Raw genomic sequence first — 6,032 nt, forward strand, 5'->3', positions numbered from 1 at the left:
TAAGCCTGTTTTGGCTATGTTTTTTATGATGTCTTAAATGCACCTTTATGAAACAATTGGTGGCTACTGTTAAGAGACCCTGAATCATCCTTGGCCAGCTTGGGGGGGGGGGGCAGGGCAAAAGATGATGGGGATATAGAACAGGCTAGCTTGGCACATCCAGGCGTCCTGCAGTGCTGCGTGAATCCAGGTGGTGGTTCCCCTTGGCAGAATGTGCTCAAGGTTGGCAGTGCTCTAATATTTTGGTTCTAGGGGACTGCGAATAAAGTGGGGAAATAATACCTCAGTGGGCTAAGCTGTGACCTACCATTCAACACTCTGAAACTCTGATTCCAAACCTGGGGCCAACTCCTGGTCTTGGGGAAATGCTGTGCTGGCGAGAGTACAATGGAAGGTTTTTGTGATAATCCTCTTGCCAGTGTTAGACACAAAACTACCTTTTTTTTTTTTTTTTTTTTTTAAATCTTCATCCTGAGACATGCTTATTGGTTTTAGAGAGAGGGAGAAGAACATTGGTTACCTCTTGTGCACACCCCAGCCAGGGACCAAACAAGCAACCTAGGCATGTGCTCTGGCTGGGAACTAAATTCATGACTTTTGGTGTACGGGACAACACCAACCAACTGAGCCACACCAGCCAGGGCCTCTTTCCGTGTGTGTGTGCTGTTGCTCAGCACTTCTATGAATTCCTTCACCTTGGGTAAGGATTAGCTAGCTCTGACAACCTTAGGAGGACCCAGAGGATGCATTCATCTTGTGGCCAGAAGGCCACGTTCACAACATTGGTCAGCCAAGGAGATGAGCACCAGCGTAAGACTTTGGAGAAATCGGCAGTTAGGAGGGTGGAAGCCATGCTTTGCAACAAGAGCAGCAGTGGCTTAGCTGGCAGCTTTGCCTCTTCACTTTGGGCAGACCTTGAGCCTGGTTCTGCAGCCTTTAATGATGAGAAGTAGGCACCATAGGTACCATATTATCCGGCATATGGTATATCCTGTTACCCTTGAAGGTGTGAGGACATTGATGGTGTCTATTGGTCATATTGGTGGGCCTAGGCAGTACAGCGAAATACAGTGAGTGGAAAGGAAAAGTCATGGATCAGTGATACTTGTTAACAGAAACCAAGTATTTGCAGTCAAATTAATGGATAATCTATCAGTAAATGGCTAAAACTTTTGTAGTAGTAGCTAGTAAAAACCATGGCAGTATCAAGGAAATGGATTTAGGACTATATAGTATTTTCAAAATCTAGGAGGAAGCAAAAGTATTGAAGACAGAAGTGGCTGGCCCTGGCCTGTGGCTCCACTAATTAGAGCATCATCCTATACACCACAAAAGGTGGTAGGTTCAATTCCCCGCCAGGACACATACCTGGGTTGTGCGTTTAATCCCTGGTTGAGAGGTGTACAGGAGGCAACCAGATTAATGTCTCTCCCCCTTTCTAAATAAATGTGTCCTTGGGTGAGGATTTATTAAAGATTAAGGCTTTTATGTTCATGGATATTGAGAATGTCAATTCGTCTGTTGATTTAAGTTTGGTAAATTTAAAAGAATCTTGGTGAATCTTAAGAGACGTTGGAAGTTAGAAGAGAAAAAGATGTACAGGAATGTGTCACCAGCCACGAGTATGTGTTCTGAGAAGTACATTTTTAGGTGACTTCATCTTGTGAACATCAGAGTGCACTTACCAAACCTACCTACCGCTTCTAGGCTACAAACCTGTACAGAATATTGTAGGCAGTGCAACACAATGGTAAGTAAACAAAAGGTACAGTAAAAACGTGATATAAAAGGTTAAATGTGGCACATTCATGTAGTGTGTTTACTAGGAATGGAGCTTGCTGAACTGGAAGTTGCTCTGGGTGAGCCAGAATGGTGAGTAAAGTCTTGGACATTGCTGAACACTACTGTAGGTTTTGTAGACACTGTCCCCAAGCCATCCCCCTGCTTGTTTTCTAACAGGGCCAGAAACAGCATGTCAAGGCTATCCGTGCTGCTCCGTGAACAGGGATGTCAGCTGGATTGATTGGAAGTACCAAAGACAAACGGGGCAAGGGATAACTCACCGTGATAGTGACTAAGGAGAGAGCAAAACTTGGCCTTAGGGTCAGGAGGAATAACGAAGATGGGGAGAGAGGAACATAGGGGGCTGTTGTAGCAATGTGGTTTCGGCTACTGCGCATTGGAGCAAGAGAGAAAAGAACTTGGTGGGAAGCATAAAAAAGGGAGGGAGTGTTTTCACGGTGAGGGTGTGGAACTGACAACTTGGTGTTTTGACGTAGGAAATTTTTTTGCTTCATTACCCCAACTATTAAAACCAAAAAATATTTCCAAAGTACAGGGAGGGACAGGCTGGCTCCACACGGCCACAGAAACCTTTTACTAACGTGGCAGTGGCACTTAACACTTGCTAAGGCAGCTCCTGTGGACCTGTGTCCTTCCACAGGATCCGAGGTCTTCCAACAGAGAATTACAGCAACGTACCCTGAAGACCATCAAGGTAGAGCTGGGAGGGCTGTAGTGCTGAGGGGACAGGCTCCTCTGCTGAAACAGATCAATGACTGGGATGTCACCTGGGCACTGATAATTGAGGTCCTATGAGTGATGGAATCTAGTGCCAAGTGCTGCAGATAGTTATCCCAGTGGAAAAAGTTCCTGAGCCACATACCCTTCCATTTCGTAGAGGAAATTGAGCTCCTTTCTAGTCTTACGGGACTGTCGTGGATGAACATTGTGTGGTATATGACTGAAATAGTTGTCTTAGGGAATGGGAAAACAAGTATCAGGGAAATAGAACTGCCAGCAGGTGGGGTGGGGGGAGGTTAATAAGGCCATTGCCAGCTGACTTCAGAGGAAGAAGAGAACAAAAGTATTGAAAGTGAGTGTAGGGTTAGAGTTGACAGGAATGGGTCCGGATTAGTCAAAGCAAATAAGCATGTGGTTCTCTGGTGACTGGTATTGGTCCCAGAGTTGGCAAGTGTTCTTAATTGACTAGAAGTGCTAGTTTAAGGGTGTGGGAAGAATAGGAGGCGCTGGTCATAGACTGGCATGCTTAACTTTGAACAGTTGCTGGTAATGATATGTGGGCTATTTTCATGTGAGTGGAAGACAGAAGAGAGACCCTACTGGAAGTAGTCAAACAATGGCATTCAAAGGATCTCCTCTCTGTGGGCACTGAGGTTGCCACAAGTGAGGGTAGAAGGAGGTGTGACAACCCTGAAATTAAAATCTTCAAGGAATGCTGCTCAGTAACATTGAGTCTGAAGGTGCAGGCTTCTAAGCAGTTGGAGTTGTTGAGGCCTTAAAACGGAGGAAGATGCTTTAGAAGTGGCAGCGGTGAACCGGGAAACCTAGCCCCACACAGGGCACCGTGGTACTTGGGTTAGGAGAAGAAAAACATCAGTCCTGCGGTTCTGCTGGAGGAGGGACCTGTGAGGCTGGCTTGTGACTGGGAAGGAGCAGTCTTGGAACTCTGCCTCTCCCTGCTCGGAACAGGTGGAGGAGGGCCACTTACATCCTTTCAATCTGGCTCTCTGCTTATAAAGACTGTCCGTGATACCAGAGAAGTGAGTAGACTGAAACACCTGCTGGAGTGATGTTTTATCACCTCTTACAGGCTTAGGGCAACTAGCTGTACAGCCTTGCACTTGAATTCTGTCTGGGCTCAGGAGCTGGTGATCAGGAATCTGGATTCTTATTTTTATATATTTATATATATATATATTTTTAATTTCCTTTTTCCCTTGGTTTCCTTTTTCTTTTTTAAGATTTTATTTATTTTTTTAGAGAGGAAAAGGGAGAGAAAGAGGGATAGAAACATCAAATGTGTGGTTGCCTTTCGCACGCCCCCTGCTGGGGGCCTGGCCCACACCAGGCATGTGCCCTACACTGGGAATCAAACCTGTGACCCTTTGGTTCACAGGCTGGTGCTCAATTTACTGAACCACACCACCTTGAGCTGGATTTTTTAAAAATAGAATGCTTTTCACTTCAACAAGATTACTCTGGGCAAAAAATAATAATAATTTGATCAGAAGTGACCAATTTGGTCATTGTTGCAGAAGTCCATATAAATAATGAGACCTGGACCACAGATAACAGCAGGATGAAAGGAGGTCCAATTTGAGATGTTTTCAGAAATGAAGTTGACAGATCTAGGTGACTAGGTGAATGGAGGGATGAGAAAGGGGAGAACCCAGCATGTTACAGAGTATTGATGCAAACAGTACCATCTGCTGGAACAGACAATGCAAACGCGGGGGAAGGGTCTGTTTAGTTTTAGGTACATGGAGTTTGAGGTGCCTTTGGAGCATCCATGGGAAGGATGCAGGAAGCGGATTTGCAACTGAGTAGGGTATAGGTTGAAGCTGCATGTTCGGCACTCAGTAGGCGGCTGTGGAAAGCCATGGTCATGGATGAAGTCCCATTACTGAAGGAGCATCTGTGAAGAGCAGAGAGTAGAGGCCCAAACTTTTGGATCAAGGCCAAGGCCATAAAACTGATGACCAGAAAATGATGTATTAAATCCAGAAAGGTGGACATCATAGAATCCTAAAGAACAAAGTAGAAATGGTTCAGCTGGCATCAAAGCCGAGAGTGCCAAGAAGGTGGAAGCTGAACAGCACCAAAGAGACGACTGGTGAGAGCAGGCCTGTGAGGATGTGGGGGTGGGCCCCAGACGGCAGCCCGTGGGGGAGGGAGGTGGGCTGCTGGCCCCACCGCGGGACAGTCAGTCCGTCCTGCCGGGTCCCAGCCCAGCCTGTCAGTCATCTCACTTACTCTGACACTCCACATGCACAGAGTCTGCAAATCCTGTTGATTCTGATTCTGCCTTTGAAACATCCAGAATCCGTCCACTTATGACCGCTTCCAATCACATCATCTCACCTGGATTATTTTTTGTGATTTTTTAAATTAAGATTTTATTTACTTTTAGAGAGAGAGGAAGGGAGGGAGAGAGAGAAACAGCGATGTGGTTGGTTGCCTCTTGCATGTGCCCCAACTGGGAATCCAACCGGGGACCTTCCCGTCTGCAGGCTGGCACCCTGTGCACTGAGTCACACCAGCCAGGACTCGCCTGGTTATCGGAGCAGCCTCCTAGGTGAGTCCCTGCAACCTTTCTTCCCACCCCCACCCTTCTCCTGCAGTCAGTTAACACAGCAGCCAGGTGTCTTAAAAACCATGTCAGAATTTGGGTCACTTCTCTGCTCAAAACCCTCCAGAGGCTTTCAGTGTCATGTTCACAATGTGCCCCACTGTCCTGTTCCCATACTGCTCTCCCCTGGTTTACTCCACTCCGTCCTCGCGGCCTTTTCCTCAGAATGGTCCAGGCACAATCCCACCTCAAGGCCTTTAACATGTTTCTCCCTCTTGACAGGAAGACGGCTTCCCCAGAGAACGAAATGGCTGTCTCCCTCAGACCTCTCAGGTCTCTGACTGCTCTGGCCTTCCTTGACCTCTCTGTTTAATGTAGCGGCTCTTCCGCACACCCAGGTCTCCCAACCTCCTTACCCAGCTTGATTTTTCTCCATAGGGCCTCTCCTCAGCTGCTAATCTACATTTACTTTAGTCTGTCTCTTTGCTAAAAGGTAAAGGAATTTTGTATGTTTTGTTCATTGTTGCTATGTCCAACAGGGCTGAAAGTGTGCAGAGTGGAAGCTCAACAGATAGGTTAAGTGGAATGAAGTGGGCTGTTGCTGGAAGGGCAGATATGTTACTGTGACCGTATTGATTTATGTATTAGCCAAATTGGGTGTTCGTGAGAATGAAAGAGATGTGATTATCAATTATACTGGAATGAAAAGACTGCCCTTGGCAACATGGGAGTTTGGGCCACTCTAGAGGTAGATACATTGAGGGAGGGGTTTTTCAGGATGAGGAGATGTGTGAATAAGGGGAGGGAGAAGGTGTCGACTAAGAAGACAGCTTTAGGAGTACGGTACAACAAAATGCTTCATTTTACCCTGCGCATAAAATTTAATTTTAATAGATTATTTTGAGGCACCAGGAAGGAAGGTGATTTGAAGTCAAAACCT

This window comes from Pteronotus mesoamericanus, unplaced genomic scaffold, assembly GCF_021234165.1.
Source record: "Pteronotus mesoamericanus isolate MK-2021 breed Mesoamerican mustached bat unplaced genomic scaffold, CSHL_Meso_final contig_221, whole genome shotgun sequence".
NCBI lineage: Eukaryota > Metazoa > Chordata > Mammalia > Chiroptera > Mormoopidae > Pteronotus > Pteronotus mesoamericanus.